At 46.6% G+C, this 19,492-nt stretch overlaps 1 long non-coding RNA gene across 11 annotated transcripts in view; it reads right to left on the reverse strand.

Annotated features, from left to right (window-relative positions):
• LOC147915695 (uncharacterized) overlaps nucleotides 1-18,067 on the reverse strand; it is a 37,936-nt gene extending 19,869 nt beyond the window's left edge. For 6 of the 11 annotated variants that reach the window (XR_015554120.1, XR_015554112.1, XR_015554114.1 and 3 more), the window contains exon 1: nucleotides 15,803-18,063. This is a non-coding gene — a long non-coding RNA (uncharacterized LOC147915695). Of the gene's footprint in view, nucleotides 1-74 lie in introns of all 11 variants that reach the window. The other 5 variants (XR_015554116.1, XR_015554115.1, XR_015554111.1 and 2 more) reach the window with 5 other exon arrangements.
• Between the last annotated feature and the right edge of the window lie 1,425 nt (nucleotides 18,068-19,492).

Raw genomic sequence — 19,492 nt, forward strand, 5'->3', positions numbered from 1 at the left:
ACAATTACTTCTTCAGAGAAGCATTCCTGGATTCTCGCAGGGTGACATTCCAGCTCCTCATGTCCTCAGTTTACCTGGAAGTCAGAACCTGGCCTGCGGTCTCTTCAAATATCGTTTTGGTGGAAAGCGAGAAGAGAGGTGACACAGATGGTACCAGCTTAGGTGTTCCCCAAACCAACATATGAGAACATTGGCTGAAGGTCCTATCTCAGTTGCAATTTCAGTGAGGGCTCCTTTCTCCTGTTTGTCGTAAAACAAACAGGGTTTCAGCTACTTGGGCAGGATTTAACTAGTGATCAGTCCTAGAGATAAGTGGATCACGCTCAACAAGCTCACATGGGAGTAATTTGTACCCAAGGGCAGTTTATAATTTATGTTTTTGAATCCACAGTCAGGGAGCTATCTTTGCAGTGACGAGAGGCAGTCTTCCCATACTGTACACCCCCATCTGTCCAGGACCGAGGTAACTGAGAAACAGGAGACTGAGCAGTGGGCACGGGACCACAGTCAAATGTGTGAATAGCTTGTTCTTAGAAGACTGTAAAAATTTGAGGACAGGATCTCTTTCCGTTTATCTGTTCTGTACATCCCCCCACTCCCTTACCCTGCATACCCGTAGCACTTAGCACAGAAGCACAGAGAATGTTTGTGAAATGAATGGAATTAGGGGAAAGAGAAGGCAATGGTTTTACAAGTTTCCTGGAGGCCAAGGCAAAGCCTGGTGTGTGACTCCCATGGCACCAGCACGGCTGCCCTAGCCTGGAAACTCACTGTCCTCTCCTCATGCTGCATTCACCTCTACCTAACCTTAGAGCGACCGTGTTTCTAAACCCCAAATCAGGAAACAAAGCTTGACAGAATATTTGAAACCAACGATCTATATTCCAGAAGGATTTGTGCCCTTCTGTTTGCACTTGGATTTATAATATCCTCCTTCTGCATTTTGGCAGAGTTTTCTCAACCCAAGATGCTAGTTTACAGCTTTCCTTACAGTGAGTAAGTTGACTCCTAAATACATCCAGGGAGATCCCTTGAACTCATCAGTAGACCTTCAAATTAACTCACCCTGTGACTGGTTGGGCCTATTCTGAAGCTTGCCCATTTCTCCATTTCCCTATTCTAATGTCCTTCCTGGAGTCCACTAGACTATCGCCCACCACCCAGAGCACAAATGGGGTGAGTGACAGACTATGGTCAGGATTCTGCTCAAGGGGAGAACTCTAAGGTTCTGGGTGGGGCGGGAGGAGCCTGGGATTCTAATTCCAATTCTGCTTCCAGTCAATGTGTGTCCTTGGGCAGGTCACTTCTCTCTGGGTCTCATTTGTAAGATGAAGGGGGCTGGTGGAAAGCACAGACTCAAAGTCTTAATTCAAGCAGGCAGTCATGGGATGTGAGAATTTGCCCACATACTCTGCTTTCCCTCCTGCACTTGGGGGATAAGCTGTCAGTGCTCCTATCTAAGGCCAACACCTTCACTGGCTGCTAGTTCACATCCCCTCTTCCCTCCAGCAATGCTCCCTCCTCTCTCCTGCATCATCTGTTTTTCCCTCTTTGCTGAATCATTCGCATCAGCATATAAATATATATAAATAAGCTATAATTTCACTCATCTTAAAAACAGTCTCTTTTGACCCTACTTTCTCTCTAGCTTCTTTCTCAAACCCATTTCAATCACACCACAACTCCACCCAAACTGCTCTTTGTTAAGGTCACCAGTTCCCTCCATTGTGGTTAAACCTAATGGTCATCACTTAGTCTTCATCTCACTTGACTGCTCAGCAAGGATCAGCTGATCGTTCCTTCCTCCTTGAAGCACTTTTTTCTCTTGGCTTCCAAGACACTACATTTTCTTGGTTATTCTTCAGGGTCTCTTTTCCCAGGTTGTCCTCATCTCCTTCGCCTCTAAGTGTTGGAGGGTCCTAGGGCTCAGTCCTTGGATCTGTTCCAAATCTTCATTAATCCGTTGGCCATCTCATTCAATGTCATGGTGTTAAATGCCACCTGTCTTAGCCTAGGTTCCCCTAGAAGCAGAACCTTAATAAACGGTTTGCATGCAGGTAGTTTATACGGGAATGAAATTCCAGAGAGCAGAAATGAGGGACAGGGTAAGAGAAACAGAGAAGAAAGGGAAACCAATTCAAGAATGCATTATCAAGCTGACCACCAGTATGGGAGACTGATGTTTTTCTTCACAGAACCTTCTAAGGAGATTCAGATGTCCATCATGGGATGAAAAGGGATCTGCATTTGTCCATCAGCTTCCATTCACCATTGGTTAAGGGCGGCCTCATGAACATCAACTCCCCTGTAATTCTGGGTTGTACATATGGCAGTGCTGAGTGCATTCCCCCTGTTATCCTATAGCCACCCATGGGCAGGAAGGAAGAAGCACACAGAGCAGGCAGGGGTGAGGCACTGTCAGTTTATAGCCATTACAAATCTGGCCAATATCAGTTGCATTACATCAGCTGGAGGACAAGATGGGGCCAAAAGGATTTAAAGCGGTGCTTAAGAGGTGTCTGGGGGCCAGCCCCATGGCGTAGTGGTTAAGTGCATGCGCTCCACTGCTGGCGGCCTGGGTTCGGATCCTGGGCCGCACCGATGCACTGCTTGTCAGGCCATGCTGTGGCAGCGTCCCATATGAAGTGGAGGAAGATGGGCACAGATGTTAGCCCAGGGCCAGTCTTCCTCAGCAAAAAAAAAAAAAAAAAAAGAGGAGGATTGGCATGGATGTTAGCTCAAGGCTGATCTTCCTCACAAAAAAAAAAAAAAAAAAGAGGTGTCTGATACATTATCTATATATCCCGACGGGTCTCACATTTATATCTCCAGCCTGGATCTCCCCCTTAAACTCAGGACTCATATATCCACCTGCTTACTCCATATTTCCACTTGGTTGTCTCCTCAAAACCTGCTCCTCTCATCATCTTCTCTTAGTTAATGACAAGTCCATCCTTCCAGATGTTCCTTCCTTCCAAGACAAAGACCTTGGAGACATCCTTGAGTCTGCTCCCCATACAATTTAGCAGTAAATTATGCTGGCTTTACCTTCAAAACATGTCCAAAATCTGACCACTTCTAACCTCCTCTACTCCTTGTCCAAGCCACACGACCAGCCCTCATCTGGATTGCTGCAATTACCTCCTAATTGGTCTCCTTGCTTACTAGCTTATCCTGTTACAGTCTATTCTCCACCAGCAGCTAGTGAGCCTTTTAAAATGTAAGTCAGATAATGTCACTCCTTGGCATTTCCTTTCCCCCTTCTCTGCTTTATATTTCTCCATAGCACTTATCACCATCTGACATAATGTATACTTCACATATTTACTTTGTCTATTTTTGTCCCCTTCTACTAGAATGAGGGCAAGGATTTTTGTCTCTTTTATCCCCAGTACCCAGAAGAGTGCCTGGTGCGTGGGTGGTGTACAATAAATATTTGTTGACTAAAGTCCATCTCGTTCAAGCCCTTGCACTTTACAGATGAAGAAACTGTAGCCCAGAGATATGACCATGCAAATTACACTTCTTGATGCCTCTACTGTTGTTCTGAATGGCTGGTCTCCATGTTCAGCAACATTGATTGTTAGTTATTATTATGGACATTGGCCATCTAGCCAGTCTGAATAGTAGGTTATAGTCAGGCTCAAATGCACCTCCATGAAATCACTATAGAACGATTCCAAGGCAACGGAAGCTTAAGTAACCCATGATCACGTGGTGCAAAGGGAGCAAGCAACAACTGGGGGAATTCAAGGTGAGGGAATCTCGGCGGTGTATTGAGGGAAGTGTAACATTGAGATCCCCAAAGGCAGAAGTGAGTATTTCAGGTGTGGGAGCAGCAGGAGTGAGGAGACAAAATTACTAACCCCTAATACAGTAGTCCCCTCTTATCTGTAGGGGATACGGTCCAAGACCCCCAGTGGATTCTTGAAACTGCAGATAGTACCGAACATTATATACACTAGGTTTTTTCCTATACATACGTACCTATGATAAAGTTTAATTTATAAATTGGACACAGTAAGAGATTAATAACAACAGCTAATAAAATAGAACAATTATAACAATATACCGTAATAAAAGTTATATGAATGTGGTCTCTCTCTCTCAGCACGTCGTATTGTACTGTACTTGCCCTTCTTCTTGTGATGACGTGAGATGATGCAATGTGATGTGATTACGTGAGGTGAATCACGAAGGCACTGTGACATAGCATTATTTTCGCACCACGGTTGAGCAAGGGTAACTGAAACCACGGAAAGCAAAACCGTGGATGGGGAGGGACTACCATATATGCCCTTTCCTGCCCCTCATCTCCATGGAGTGGAATGGCAAGACTGGGTTCACTTTGGGTTTGACCTGAGGGGCTAAGTTCTACTCAGCCATGTTCTAGCTGTGTGACCTAGGCAAGTTACTTAACCTCTCTGAACCTTGGTTTCCTCTTCTACAAAATATGGAAGATGATACCTACCACAATGAGTTGTGAGGATTACATGAAATAACAAAAAAAATGCTCAACAGAGTGACACAGGCAAGCAATAAGTAGTACTAGGATTATTACTATGATTCTTTGACCAGATCAGAGGACTATGCAGCAGTAAGTGCCTGGGCAGATCAGGAGAAAGTTGTGAATGGCACAGAGAGTTGTACTGGGGAAAATGCTGGGGCCAGATCATGGAGGACACTCAACGCCAAGCTGAAGTCTTGGCAGTGTGAAGTTACTAAAGGATCTAGACCAGGGAACACACAGAACATTGAGTGACTGTGACCAAAGAGAACTTGACGGCCAGAAGACCAATGGAAAGGAAGAGCCTGCCATCACCCAGCCCTCCTCAGGTCCCTGCACATCCCCCGATCACTGCTCTGTTGGTCCTGTTGCAGACCTGTTTTAGGTCTCTCTATCTCCTAGAAGGGCCTTGAGCTCAAGGACCAGGGCGCAGTCATCCCTACCCTCGGAGCTTGGCACACCCCTGGCACATAGTACGGCTCCATGAGTGTTTGTTCTGGTCTTTTTTTTTTTTTAAAGATTTTATTTATTTATTTTTCCCCCAAAGCCCCAGTAGATAGTTGTATGTCGTAGTTGCACATCCATTCTAGTTGCTGTATGTGGGACGCAGCCTCAGCATGGCCGGAGAAGCGGTGTGTCGGTGCTTGCCCGGGATCCGAACCCGGGCCGCCAACAGCGGAGCGCGTGCACTTAACCGCTAAGCCACGGGGCCGGCCCTGTTCTGGTCTTAATAACCTAGAGTGACTGCTATGGCAGCAATTCAAGGGTGACATGATGAAAGCCTGGGTGGGGATAGTGGTGGTGAGACGGAGCAGGCTCAAATCATAGGAAACCTGGAGGAATTAGCATCTGTTGCAATAATTCTTTCTAGTAGAAAATCAAGAAGACATGGAACCCAGGCCAAGAGGGAAAATACGTGTCTGAGTCCCAAGTCTGCTCCCGGCTCTGGGTCCTTGGGTAATTTTTAACCATTTTGTGGGCACATGTGGTGCGCATGTCAGGGAGGGGGCAGATAGAATGCGAGGTAACAGAGGTAAACGTGTGCTGAGCTTTTAAAGGTTTTGAACTCAAGCTCTGCCAACCAGTAGCTGGTTGAACCTGGATATGTCATTTGCACTTTCTGAGGCTCTATCTAGAAAATGGGGATAAAAAAGGGATAATAATGCCTGCTCTACCTTCCAGGGTAGTGGAAAGGATCAAATGGATTGTGGATATTCAAATGATTTGGAAACTGTCAAGTGTTTTAAAATGTAAAGCAGTGTTAGGAATATGCTTGTGATTAATACTTGCATCCTTGGCCCGGTGATGTATTGGTTAAGTTCGAATGCTCCGCTTACACAGCCTGGGGTTCACGGGTTTGGATCCTGGGCGTGGACCTAGACATCGTTTATCAGGCCATGCTGTGGCGGCATCCCATATACAAAATGGAGGAAGATGGGCACAGATGTTAGCTCAGGGACAATATTCCTCAAGCAAAAAGAGGAAGATTGGCAACAGATGTTAGCTCAGGGCCAATCTTCCTCACTGAAAAAAATAAAATACCCCCATCCTATTCTATTCAGTTCTTCACTTAAAATGATGAGGGTACCAGCTTTGAAGGCCCAAGGCCTAAGTCACTTCACAAACACATATATAGGTTTTGTCTTTCTTCCTCTGTAAAAAGGGGAAACAAAGACCTCTGGTGTCTGGGTTTCTCAGCTCTAAGGGTGAGTTGTCAGTCCAGCTCCTGGGCGACAGGGAGTAGCAGGAAACCATAAAGTCTGAGCCAGTCCTTCAGTCCTTCATCTCCCAGGTGAAGTTCCCACCTCCTCAGAGATCTCCCCCCTGCTGCTTTGGGGAGCTACAAAGTGTCCACTCCTCAACTAGGGACTAAGACAGAAGATTGCCCATCTGAATATTCAGTTATAAATTACCACAAAATGGGGATTAGAGGAGAGATAAGAAAGACATTCTTTTTTTAAATTTTTTTTATATTTTACTTTATTTATTTATATATATATATTTTGTGTGTGTGTGTGAGGAAGACTAGCCCTGAGCTAACATCCATGCCCATCTTCCTCTACTTTATATGGGACACCGCCACAGCATCTGGACAATCAGTGCGTCGGTGCGCGCCCGGGATCCGAACCTGCGAACCCCAGGCCGCAGCAGCGGAGCGCATGTACTTAACTGCTGCACCACCAGGCCGACCCCCGCGAAAGACATTCTTTTAAAGCACTCAGTGGCTCCAGAAAACTAGGTTTTTTGGCATCCATTAAAACTGCAAACTCTCAGACTCCACCCCAATCCCCGCCCCCAGACCTATTGAATCCCAATCTGCATTTAACACCATCCCCAGGTGATTCCTGTGCAGATTTCAACTATAAAGCGTCCCGTAAGGGAAGGGTCAAAGGCAGGGAAAAGGTGTAGTTACAAAGACTCAAGTTGACAGTGCATATCAGAGCACTATCAGGGCATAGAGAAGGGGGTCTTGGCCAGCAGACTTGAAATATTAAGGTCCCAAGGGCAAAGGTCATTCCTACTGTGGAGATAGGTGAGTCTGGCTATCCAGCCTGATGCCCCTAAGCTTTCAAGTCATCTGACCATTCCTTGCAATAAACCTGTGCTCCCCAAACAGGTTACCAGTTGGCTTCTCCTTATAGGACATAACATGCTGGGCATATTGACGCAAAGATTCAGGTCCACTTGACAGACATTTTTCTCTTTGTAAACTAAACAATTGGCATGCCTATTTTATATACTAATCAAACAAAGTCAGATGAGGGCCCACTTCTGGACTATGATAAATTAACCAAGGTGAAAATTAGACAGCCCTGTCTTGAGACAGCCCAGCCAGACAGCAGGCCTTTTCTAACTAACCATCTCTCATCTCCATCCCTCCTCTATCTTTAAATTTCTAGCTATATCACGGAATTTGACTCCGTTGTTCCTCTAGCATCACATTTCTCAATTTTGTGCTACCAACTGGTAAGTTCCTTGAGGGCAGCCAAGGGCTGCAACTGAAAACATATTTGTTGAAAGGGTCCATCACCTGCTGTGAATGTAAACCCAGAAAAGAAAGGAAGTGCCTGCGATTAAAAGAAACCACAATTTCTTGTCTGGGGATTATTTCACTGAGGTTTTGATACCGAAAAAAACAGGAAGTAAATTATATGTGGACCAATAAGGGAACGGTTAAGTGAATTACAGTGTACAGATATATATACTCAACGTAGTGCTATGCAGCTACTGTCCACATAGACTACGTGTAGAAATCTGGAAAATACTAATGATATATATTCTGTGACAATCAGAGTCCCAGCAGGAAACAGACGGCACACTCAAAATCGGGAAATCTGAGGAGTTTAATAAAGGGACTATTGACAAAGGTGTGGGCAGCGTTTGGAAAAACATCAGAGCAGAGGGGAGCTGTTTCCACTTCCGGGCTAGGCCTGAAGGGGTAAGTGGTGTCCTACTGGAACATGGAGAGAGGACTACATGGAGAGGGGCTCCAGACAGGTGCTGTGGCCTTTGAGGGAGGGAATCGGCTAGTCTGCAGTGACCCCGACAGGAGGGAGGCGGGGATGAAATATCCCTCAAACCCAGGCAGAAGCCCGAGGAGGGCAAAGGAGCACACAGCAGGGCAAAGGCAGCTGGTGAGAGAATCTGCAGGGGCAAACAGTAGATATCCAGCACCCTGAATTACTAGGGGGAAGAAAAGAAACCACGATGCAAAATTGGAGGTGCAGTACAGGGATGTTAAGATATATATATATACATTTGAAAAAAGGTCCACCGGAAATCCACCCAAAAGGCAATCATTATTGTAGGAAGGTGTTGGGGCGTGGGCCGGGGATTCGGATGAGATGGAGAGTTGTTGATTTTCAATTATTGATAATGTGGCTATGCTGCTTTTCTAATAAAACAGAATCAATGAAGCAAGCTGAGGAAAAGTGAACGCGGGAGGAGAGAGCAGCGTAAGCTCTCCTCCCCTTACTGCATAGCACCCGCTGGAGCCACGCCTCTGGTATCCTTCCATCCCTTCATTGTACGAAGGGGAGAAATGACTTGTTCAAAGTCATAAGGCAGATTACTGGTAAGCTGGGAGGAAATCTGGATTTCCTCCACCACACGCGCGCACACAAACACACACACTCAGGTTTCCAAACTGTCCTAACCTCTCCATTCATCTCCACACCGCCCCTGCCTCCTTTCCTGCCTCCACTCACTCCCTAACCTTGTTCTCCTCTGCCGCCAATTCTAGACCTACCCCGATTTGAAGCAGCTAAACAGCCTCACACCCTTAATCTCACAGTCTGAATGAGAAATCCTGCAGGACAGCTCATTCCATTCAAGCCCTTCACACTCTCCTTTGAGTAGCTGGGTGGTCTCTTCCGCCAAAGCGGGGGCTGCTTGCCCTTCCTTCCACTTAGCATTCCCCCAGGAGCCAAGGACTTCCCGGGAGCCAGGCATTCGCCTCCAAAACAATATCCAGATACGACACAGCCCTCCCAACCCCCTTTCAGAGCCAGACCATAAAATAAAGCCGCGTGGGCCTTGCACCCCTGGACAGATTCCTTTGTCTGGGTTGGAAACAGCCTGAAAAGATGAAAGGGGCTTCCACTGTGACCTCTTCACCTCTTGTTATCTTGTGCCCACTCCCCTTAGCCTCTCTGAAGCAGACAGCAGCATTTTCCCATGGTCACTGGGGTTAACAACGTCTTAGCAGCTCTCGGAGAGAGGAATGTGAGGAATGTACCTGCCTAAGGGGCGATTATTTTCATCAAGGACAGGCTGAAATGGATAATGAGGTCAAAAACAAACGCCATCTCTTTCTCAAAGGACTCTCTAAAGAGAGGCTATTAGATGTAGCTCATTAGTTGGGGGGTGGCGGATAGAGAGCTACTTTTTAGACTGCTGCTTGAAGAGAGAGGGAGGCATTTTGCCAAGTTTAGATTCTTCTCCAGCTCAGTAGGGGGCTAAGTTTAGACTAAGATTTAAGCTTTTATATATCTGAATTTCATTCAAGTATAGGCAACAAGTGACATCCCGGACTGAAAGAAAAGATTTGCAAGAGAATGTATCATAACAATACAGGTGAGGTTCACGGCAAAAAACCAAATATCTGAAAATCAAATTTGGAAAACTGATGAACCTGAGTTTATATATAAAAATATATTTATCATGTGTTAGCGTCTTTACAAAATGTCCCCTTTGCGTTAGTTATCATCAGCACCGTAATTCGGTCACTAACTCCCCACCCCTCAACCCCAGATTTTATCATAACTTGCAAACTGGAATCTCCACTTCTAAACTCTTTCCCTTCCAAATCTTCCTGTATCCAACACAGGTTCAAATGAAACTGAAGGCATCGTGCCCTAATCAAAAACCCTCATTGCCCACCATGGCAGAATGTGAAAACATTATGAGCTAACGTAGTGCCCGGAGGCGGTGGACACTCTTTTCCCTTCCCTTTTTCTTTATAGCACCATAAAATGAAGTTCAAACTCTCTAGATGGCATTTAAAGCTCTCCAAAATGTGAACCTAATTAACTGTCAATCTGTAACACCCCCCCAACTTTGCTAACATGGTCTCGGGCAGTGGCAGAGGCACAACAAACTCTTCTGAGCATGTTTCGGTTCTTTTTTGGGTTTAATTTTCTCACGGAAAAAAACACAAAAAAAAAGAACTTCAGGGTTGGTTCAGTGTAGGAGAATCACTTGCTGGAACACTATGGGGAGACAGAGAAGGCCAAAGCCGAATGAGTCGCCTCCCAGAGTGCCCCGTAAGACAGGAGGGGGCCTGGATGTGCACATAAACACACACTTGAGAAAAAAAGCACACCCCAAAACAAAAATCTACAAAGAAAAGGGAAAAGAATAAACTGAGGATATAGAGTGCAGTGATGAAGAGCATAGGCACTTCCTCACCCGGGCTAGTATCTTATCTTCTCTCTAAGCCTGGGTTTCCTCACCTGTAAAATGGTGTTAACAATACCTACCTCTTAGGGTTGTATTACAAAAGGAGATGTGAGAAAAGCACTTAGCAGACTGTCTGGCCCATAGCGAGTTCTATAAGGGTTAGCTCTGACGCTGATGATGGTGTAGACCAGTATCCGCAGAAGCTGTTCTTTGCATAAAAAGACAAGCCTGCTCCCTGTGGAACATGCTGGACTCCAAGTTCCCTGACCAGGCTGGGCTCACTCTGGCCTTTGTACCTTTGCTCCAGCTCCTCTCCTTCTGGAATGTACTCTCCCCTCCTCATATCTCAAGACTCCACTCAAAGAACACCTTCCAGTGAGGCCTTCGCTGACCAGCCCCTCACCTCCAGCCCAGCAGAACTAATTCCTCCCTCCACCAAGGGACCATAGCTCTAGGACAGTACTTCTCACAGTGTATAATAATGGCTTATGTATATGCTGGTTTCCACAGTTAGAATATTAACCTCTTGAGTATTAGTTTTGGAATTCCCAGTGTCCAACACAGTCGCGGATCTAAACTGCCCAGATGGCCGATCAGTGTTTGTGGAAGGAATGAACAAAGGAATGGCTTGTCCCTGAGGCTACCTGCATGGCCTCACACCAAATCCCACCCACGGAGCCTCTCAGCCCTCAGACCCTTGCTGACACCTGTTTGAGAGAAACACCACTCCTGGCGGATCCCTGGAACCTACCAGGGTATTATTGCATTTTCAGCTGCTGCCTGCACCCCACCTTGTGTGAGCTGCTGACCAGCTGGAGATGCTACAAGGAGCGTGACTCAGGGTGGCCAAAAGATAGTTCAGTCCCCAAACAACAGAATTCAGTTATAGGATGGTGTCCAAACTGCCACTCTAGGAAATGTTTGCAAATCCACCTGTACAACGTCGTTTATTAATACTAGCAACTTGGTCAGCTTGCCTCTTCTTCAGCTACTAGGAAGCTCAGAAGAACAAAATGATAACTGATTACTTTGAATTTTTGTCCAGTAGTCGTGAAAAACACAAACGAGCCTGGTCCTTCTCCCAACGCAGAGCCCCAGTCCCGAGTATTCATTGCGAGATATGGGGTCAAATTCAAGGGTACAGTCTGTGGTCTTGGCATAGGACAAAGATATTGGGTCCTCATAGGAATAAAGCCAATGACCTCAGTCTCGTTAACACCTGTTATAGATAAGAGAACTAATGGGCCACAGCCAGAGCTTCAGGGCTGCCAGAGGGGTGATCCAGGGGGTGATGCCACCAAGGTGATGTAAGGGGTGAAGCTGGGTCTCCAGTCAGGTCTGAGTCACTTTAGGGCTGCACCACTTAGCTATGGGAATATGCAAGTAGGTAAATCTCTGAGCCTTGTTTCTTCATCTCCGTAATGGGCATAATAACGTAAACCAGAGGATGGAGGTAGGAGGATAAATGTGACAATGTAAACTACGTAGTACCGTGCACATCATGAGTGATTCCTCAATAAAAGGTAGTGGAAAGTTATAGATGTATAAGCTGGAATAACAGGGGTCCAGTAAATAAGTGGAAATTAGGGAATATGTATGTCTGTGGGTTGAGAAGGGAGAGAAGAGGGGAAGATGGCAGCTCTAGGATGAACTTTAGTCTCCAAAGGCAAGGGCGGGGGAAGGACTGAAGAGAAGAGGCGGGTATCAAGGTGATGAAATCGTCTCTCCCAAAGTCCGAGAGTCATCTGCTCATCTGACAGCCCCCACATTCCTCACCATGTATCCCGCCTTGTCCAGGGCCCTGCCCCACTAAATCCACTAGGATCCGCAGGGACCCTGGGAGTCATTCAATGATGGTCTTATATTTTAAGATCTGGAGGGAAATCTTCAACATCATTAAATCTCACCAGGTCATTTTATCAACATCATTAAATCTCACCATGTCATTTTATCAGTGAGGGAACTGAGGCCCGGAGAGAAACAGTAACTTGCCCAAGGTCATTGTTCTAGTCCTGCCTCTGCCACTAACGTGCTGTGCAGCCTTGGGCAAGTTGCTTCTCCTCTCTGGGCCTGCAATTTCCTCCTCTGTAAAATGCAGGGCTTGTAGCATTTAGAGATCTAAGTTCTCTTCAACTCTGACCTTTGCTGTATTAAAATAATGGTCCCTTCTACCACTCTCAAGTTTAGACAGTAAATTCCTCACTCCCCCCACCTCAACATCCGTCTCACACACAAAAGTCAAGAAAAAACATGTTTGAGGGCCAGCCCGGTGGTGTAATGGTTAAGTGCGTGCGCTCTGCTTCGGTGGCCCAGGGTTCACAGGTTCAGATCCCAGGCGCACATCAACGCACCGCTTGTCAAGCCATGCTGTGGCGGCGTACCATATAAAGTAGAGGAGGATGGGCATGGATGTTAGCCCAGGGCCAATCTTCCTCAGCAAAAAGAGAAGGATTGGCAACAGATGTTAGCTCAGGGCTAATCTTCCTCACAAAGAAAAAAAAAAAAAGGAAAGGAAAAATGTTTGGATAACTTTTGAGCTCACTCAATTTTAACCAAGTACTAGTTTTCACCAGGCATGAGGACAAGAAGAGAGTGGGCATGCAGTAGAATCTGCCAGAGGAGGCTGGTAGCTCCCAGGCACATGCCTGGTGTGCCCAGCCCCTGTGATCTCGTCCCTGCAGGGCTCCCCAGAGCTGGCAGCGTGGCGGGGATAAAGAAGGCCAGCGATCGCACCTTACATGGCCATCCCTGAGGCCGCCCGGAATCCCTGGGATTACACAGACTTCTGGAGGGCTTGGAGCAAGTGCATGTCACCTGCTGCCGCCACAAGTGTGCCTGGGCTTCTGCAGTCTCCGTCTTGTGACCGAGGAATTTTTAAATGGAAGCTCTGAGCTCACAAAGAAGAAAATGTCTCCCTGATGTCACACAGTTGCTGCCAATTCATCAGCTCAAGCTAAAGGTCAGAGAGAGGGAAGCCACTGCTCCAGGGTCCTGTGGCTGCTCCCTCAGATGGGGCTTCCCTTCCAGCAGGCTTCCCGCCAGCCACCCGGGCCAGCCCCGCCGTGGAAGCCAAGCCGAGGGCTGTTTGCATTTCCAGGGCACGCACAGAGGCAGTCCTAACACCACTTAGCTGCTTCTGCCCTTCCCTTCGCAGACATTAACCAGTTCATCCCCCCAGCCCTCTCCCACCACCGCTCTCTCCGCGGACAGTCAGGGCGTACCTTGGAACCTTGAGATAATGCTGTCCTGAGGGTCCTTCCCTGGGATCACATCAGCGGTAAAACCAAACTGCATAGAGATTCTATTAGTATTTTAATAACTAAATGCAGTGGACAAATAGCAAAGACTAGGAGTCTTACTGCCTAGGGAGACAGCCTGGTTCCACCACTTCCTAGAAGTGTGGTATTTGCCAATTACTTAACCTCTCTGAGCCTGCCTCCTGACCTGGAAGAGATACAAACTGTGATCGGTAAGGAAGGCACGATGTATTCGTTATAAAACACCTCCTCAAAGCCTGACACAGTCCTTGGCCTCCCACAAGTCATAACCTAAAGATGTGACAGATAAAAAACATGTATGTGATCAAACTTGGACACATCAAATTTTTTTTTAAATTAAGTTTTAGGGTTTTTCCCTCTTTAGAGGACTGTTTTCAATTCTGGCCTAAGTTTCCAGAGAGAAGAGAGAGATGAAAGAGAAAGTTACGTGGGTAAGAGAGAAAGGATTAACTGGGGTGACCACAAGCAGACAGTAGATGGAAAATGAAGTGACGTCAAGGAGGAGGCTGAAATAACTGAGTAATGAGAGAGCAGTGGATTTCTCTAGAACTGGAAGGGACCACAGTCTAGGGCTCTACTTCAAATGTAAAGAACAGACCTGGAAAGACAACAGCAACAGCCACTGCCTGCCCACAGTGGCTCACCATGCCTGCCCCGTGCTGCCTGTGGGTCTCCCTCTCGGGGACCCTCAGAGCGCCCCAAACCCAGACGCCGCAGTCAGTGATTGACTGAAGGCTGCCCCTCATATCCGTCTGTTGTCAACCCTGCCTCTCCTTCCTCCCTGGCACACCCCCATCCTTCACTTCTCCAGGCGCAGGGAAGTTCCAGATGAAGTTGTGATAAAGGTAAAATTGAGGCTTTTCTTCTGGGGTCCTCTCTCCCCTTCCTCTTGCTCCACTCTGCAGTGACACAAACAGGTGCGTCCTGTCAGGAAACACCTCATTCCCTGGGATTCTCCCCCTCACCTCTTCCCCCGAGGCCTCCCACTTTCCCTTAAGACAAAGGTGTTCCAGGCTCTCAGTTTTATCTTTCCATGGGGCATTAATATTTTAATGACAAGATCTAGAGATTCCACATAAATACATCATCTTCTGTAAACATTTCCTGAGCCTATACCTAATCGCCAGGCACTATGCTAGGCACTTCCACTTTCTCACAAGTACTCTCTTCCTGTGGGTGGACGCATCAGCTTCCCAGATGCTTCAGATGGGAAACCTTGGAGAATCACAGTGCATGACTCTCCCCACCCTCCTGCCCTGCAAATCCAGGCCACGACCGAGTGTCGAGAGATTTTACTTCTGCCCCCATACATGCTTCTCCCTCTCCGTTTACACGGGGCACCTCTCCTCAGCCCTTCCTTGTCTGTCACCTGTACCTTTTTCACAGATGCCCCGTCTCTGGCCTTATCTTCCTCTAACCACTCCTGCACAACTGCCTCATCTTCCTCAAAAACCCGCTTCATCACATTATCCCCCCCAACTTCAAATCCTTCAATGGTGCCCCCCAAATTTTATTGAAGGTCCTTCATAACCCTGCCCTAACACTTCCAAGTGGGATATATTCATAGAGCCCTGCCTTATCTATGACAGGGGTTTCAGGGAGGGGCGGAGGAGGGGGTTTCAGGGTACCGGTCTGACCAGAGGGCTGTGTACACAGGAGGGCCTGGTGCCGTGTGGCTGGGGTGAAAATCTGAATCATAGTCACTGAGGGCAGCCAGATTCCTATCTGGGAAATCAGGGCAGTGTGAAGGGTGAGGCCAAGCTGTAAACAGAATGAGGAATGAGGTCAGAAGCTGATGGGGACCAGAATCATGTCTAGATGCAGTTCAAGGAAACGGAAATGGTACAGGACTGAGGCTGTGAATTGAATTATAAGAAGGTATTGGAGACCTGCTATCCTGCTCTACGTGGGGATGAGGGTGGGGAAGCAGCCCTCGAAATCTCCTTTTCCTCTGGCTTTGCTCTTTGGTTTGTCATGTGTGTGTAAATGCTGTCTTCCCTACTGCCCACAGTTTCACACCCTTCACATGTCCGAGGTTGCATGGCGGTGAACGTGGAAACAGGGCTACATCTGCCCCTTAGCAGGGGATGTGCTAAGGAGGCAAGCTTGAACTCACGTTCATAGGCTGGCAAATTACTTTCCATCTCCACGTCTCAGATTCCTCATCTGTAAAGTGAGAATAATAATAACTCCACTTCATAACAGTGTTACATAATAATAACATTACTATGAGGATTAGCCAAGCAAATATTTGTAAAACGCTTAGGACAGTGTTTGGCACATAGTAGATGTTGTATAAGTGTTAGTTAAATAAAAATAAGGTGCCCTGCTGGTAAATACGGCCAGTACTCAAAGCCAGTTCTAATTTTAACATTCGAGTCCTTAGATCCTCCACCACTAAGGTCAACAGCAGGTTATGATGAACTGAGCTGACTATAGGACTTTCAAAAATTAATTTTCATTTTCAACTAAGAATGGAAAAACATGCTGTTGGCTTGTTTTACTTGGGCATACAGGAAATATCTTTTGAATTACTACCCTTACTTGTTCTTAGGAAACCACTAAGAAATCCAGAAGGACCAGTTCAAATAATAGTACCCAGGCCGGCCCCACGGCTTAGCGGTTAAGTGCGCGTGCTCCACTGCTGGCGGCCTGGGTTCAGATCCCGAGCGCGCACCGACGCACCGCTTCTCCGGCCATGCTGAGGCCGCATCCCACATACAGCAACTAGAAGGATGTGTAGCTATGACATACAACTATCTACTGGGGCACTGGGGGAAAAATAAATAAATAAAATTAAAAAAATTAAAAAAAAAACAAATAATAGTACCTATCCCAAATTTAATAGACCTTGGAAAAAAAGAGTCAAACTTAGAAAATGACTGTGGGTGTGAAGAAGGAACAGCATGAATTAGGGAAGCTCAGTTGAACCTGGCAAGGTTCAAGGCAATAGCTCAGGTTGGAAAGGTAGCAGAGAGCAGATAATGCAAAGAGGAGGAAAGATTCTATTTATTTTTTGCAAAACTGTTGCGGAGAGGGTGTTTGGAAAAGAGAGAAAGAAGAGGGAGAATGTGAGTGTGTGGTTTGTAAAATGATAAAAAAATGGACCCCGTGTATTGTTATAGCTCAGTAGCAATTCGAAGAAGATAGTGCAAAAGTCTGTTTGGTCTAGCAATCTATCAACCAGAAACCTTTATTAACTGATCCTCTCCCGCGACTACAATATGGCACTAATAGATGTTTGAAAATGATGAGCCTGAGAGACTGCAAAATCCTAAACAGCTTTCAGAAACAAGAGAATAAGGATTAAATGAAGCTTGGTATGGTTTGTGACAAGTGTATTTTATTGTATTCTAATTTTTCCAAAACAAGCAATATTTTTGTCATCTGTAGTATGTGGTGATTTATATGCTATCTAATAACTTTCTACCCATCATAATACTAGAACAATACGTTGCCTGATTATGGTTGGTATCAGGATTTAATAAATATCCCTTTTCTCTGAATCTTGTCTGCTTCCATGTTCCCACCCCTAATCTTTTATGCCTGTCTCTGCCAGAGCAGGATTTTATTTTAGGTGCACACCTGACCTGATGGTCTCCCACTATTTTTATTCTTCCCTAAAACAGAGTGTGTCCCTGGCCTTAGGAACCCCTTACCCCGCCTTGCACAAGTTTCACCCTCCTGTTTCGCACTTGGGGTGGAGGTTCTGAGGTGGACATTCCCTTTCTCATAACAGACAACAAGGAAGGTCACTCACCTGTGTAGAATTTAAAAAATAAACACATCTCTTGGGAGCTAAGGGCCTCGGAGAGCGGGGTCGGTGACCGTTGTGTGGTGTGGAGCACGTGGCTTAACTAGAACAGAAACAGATCCTGCCAGGACCACCCCGGGGATGCCCGGGACACAAAGCAGATTGTGCCCACAGGGCCCCAGATGCCTCACCCGCAGAGGAGGTTCTCCCGCCTTTTCTAATTACCTTCCCATTCCTTTCGCTCCCCTTCTCAGCCCGCAGTTCAGGGCTCTGCATACCACAGGGGTCAGACACAAATAAAATCCATACATGGACTCCATTCTTGGGTCACAGAATTTGGTTAACGACTCAGACTGAAGATGGCCCCGGCTTCCGCCACCCTTCCCCACCACGAAATCTCTGCTTGTAAACAACAGTCACTTAGTAACACCCTCCATCAGTTTCCTTTGGGCTATTATTCATCACCGACTAACCTTAAACCAACTTCATCTTCACAGGCCTCCCCCCAGAAGAGAGGAAATTCCACAGCTCTGATGTGATGTGAAACGTGATCTGCACGCCCCAGCACTCTTTCTTTCTCACTCTCCCAGCCAGTTCCCAAACTGGGTCTCCCTGGCTCCTCTCGAAGCTGCCTGCTCTCGTCTCCCTCTCCACCCCCCACTTCTTTCTCTCTCCATTTTACACACTGTAACCTGATAGGCTGGAAATGCAGTTTCTTTCATCTCCCATTTCCCACATCCTGAAAGTCTGCAGAGAAGGAGCCCACCCAGATAAAGGAATTCCAAGCATGTGCATCCCACTCCCCCTTTAACTCCATTCACAAAGCAGATTACTAATGGCCCGAGGCTCCAGGGAGGCCCTACTCCCCTCCTCACCCCGCTCTCCAAAGAGTTTACTCATTCCTCCTCCTTGCTCCCCACCGGCACAAAAGCCTGAGTCCACAGGCCCAGAACCAAAAATTAACTTTTCCCTGGACTCTGATCCTAAAGAAAGCTTTCAAACTTCACTCTGATTGGGACTGCAACGGCTAGGAGATTCTGTCTACCATTCATCTGTGCCCTCCGAGTGTTTCTAGATAAGAGGGCTCAGGGAAAATGTGTCATTGGATCAGGGGGAAAAGATAGAAATGTAACACGTGATGTTTCAAGGAGACAAGCTCAAGATCACAGACCGTTCTAACCCAGAGACATTTCTTTCCAACAGAAATTGTTTCGAGGCCAGAAGAAAAGATGCTTTATTTGAGGGGCTGGGCAGAGAACGGGTGTGTGTCCGTGGAGAGAGGTTCTGGTAACATTTTTGCTAATAAATTTCTGGAGCTGAAATATCCTATTATAATTCTTCACTACCTGGAAATTAGTGATTACAAAACATGCCCCTGAGTCAGTTCTTTAGTCACTTTCTCATGAGTTCTGTCACTGATAGGGAGAGATTCTCTGACCTCAACCTCAAAGGGTAGGAAGTACCTCCCAAGCATCCCCTTTCATTAAGGATGATAAACTGTCTTATCCATCCTTCAGGGAGGGTGTGAAAGCTGTTTTGAATCTGTACCAGCTCTGGAATAATCAGTTCCCTGAGTTTACTAGTCGCTGTGTGAATCAGAATTTCCTGTATCAAAGAGTCCTCCCCAGTCCTGATATTAGGGAGTACACTTAATAGATTATTAATTCATATCGTCTTTGCAACTCAGGATAGTTAGGTAGCTTGCTTAATGCACTAGCAGTGAACCAAAAATATGCTCAAGTCTGGGCTCATGTTAGTGCGTTGGGTCATGCGTTCAATAGATTTAATTATTGCCCAAGAAGACTCATGGAATTCCAAGGAGAATTCAAGAGGCCGCCCTGGAAGATGCAGCAATGGTGAGAAGAAATAACAGACTGTAGCAGAACAGCCACATGGCAGCTCCTCAGATCATCCCTATGGTGCTGAGGAGAAATCTGGACTGTAGCTCAGCTCCAGGCCTGGCCCACGTTTGGCCTCATGTAAGTGCAGCCTGCTCCCGATATCCAGCTGGTAACATGGGCTCAGCCTCTTTAGACAACAGCAGCACAGAGT

Source organism: Ceratotherium simum, chromosome 13, assembly GCF_057802395.1.
Source record: "Ceratotherium simum simum isolate JZ-2026a chromosome 13, ASM5780239v1, whole genome shotgun sequence".
In the NCBI taxonomy this organism is placed as follows: domain Eukaryota; kingdom Metazoa; phylum Chordata; class Mammalia; order Perissodactyla; family Rhinocerotidae; genus Ceratotherium; species Ceratotherium simum.